This window comes from Schistocerca piceifrons, chromosome 5, assembly GCF_021461385.2.
Source record: "Schistocerca piceifrons isolate TAMUIC-IGC-003096 chromosome 5, iqSchPice1.1, whole genome shotgun sequence".
Lineage (NCBI taxonomy): Eukaryota > Metazoa > Arthropoda > Insecta > Orthoptera > Acrididae > Schistocerca > Schistocerca piceifrons.
Window position 1 is genome coordinate 38,698,138 of NC_060142.1, and position 1,163 is coordinate 38,699,300.

The 1,163-nt window shown below is 52.3% G+C and overlaps 1 pseudogene; it reads left to right on the forward strand.

The window, feature by feature from the left end:
* The first annotated feature begins 724 nt into the window (after positions 1-724).
* Positions 725-842, forward strand: LOC124799611 (annotated as a pseudogene).
* The last annotated feature ends 321 nt before the right edge of the window (positions 843-1,163 follow it).

The window sequence follows — 1,163 nt, forward strand, 5'->3', positions numbered from 1 at the left end:
TGTATTTCTGTGACAACGAACAACCCTAGTCGTTTCTTCAGTTTCCTAGGTATAGCACAATACACTTCAGAGTTGATCGTTGCAGTGTGAAAGAGCACACATAACACAATAACTCCTTCACAGCCCAGAGCACCAGCGCCATGACTTTGCCTGATGAGGGTGCCGCTCTAAACTTTTTCTTTGGGGGAGAGATGGTGTGGCGCCAATCCATGGACTGCCATTTCGTTTCTGGTTCGAAGTGATGTAGCCGTGTTTCATCGAATGTGACAATGTGCGACAAAATGTTGTCACGATCAGCCTCGTAACGCGAAAGGAGGCCCGTACAGCTGGTGGTTAGTTGTTCTGTATGGTCTTCTGTTGAGCGGCGAGGAACCCAGCTTGGGCCGGCCGGTGTGGCCGTGCGGTCTAGGCGCTTCAGTCTGGAACCGCGTGACTGCTCCGGTCGCAGGTTCGAATCCTGCCTCGGGCATGGATGTGTGTGACGTCCTTAGGTTAGTTAGGTTTAAGTAGTTCTAAGTTCTAGGGGACTGATGACCACAGATGTTAAGTCCCATAGTGCTCAGAGCCATTTGAACCAATTTTGAGCCAACCCAGCTTGCACACACCTTTGAGCAGCCCAGCTGGTGGACGTGTGTGTGTGTGTGTGTGTGTGTGTGTGTGTGTGCAGTACCAACACAGAAGTCCAGTTGTGCAGCGAGGTGTTTGACTGATCCGACTATCATCTGGCAACGGCCTTGCCACAGTGGGTACATCGGTTCCCGTCAGATCACCGAAGTTAAGCGTTGTCGGGCGTGGCTGGCACTTGGATGGGTGACCATCCAGGCCGCCATGCGCTGTTGCCATTTTTTGGGGTGCACCCAGCCTCGTGATTCAAATTGGGGAGCTACTCGACCGAATAGTAGCGGCTCCGGTCAAAGAAAACCGGGAGAGCGGTGTGCTGACCACACACCCCTCCTACGTATTCCTGTTGTGTGGCCCCAGGGTTACGCCACCCTGTTGCGGTGATGACAGACGCCTTGCCCAAAGAACCACCGAGATTTTGTTCACGTCTGACGCCTGGGTGGCAAAATCATTCGTTGTAAGTGTCCAGAATGTTCTTCAAACCAGTCGTGAACAACTGTGGCATGGCGCACTGTCATCCATAAAAATTACATCGTTGTTTC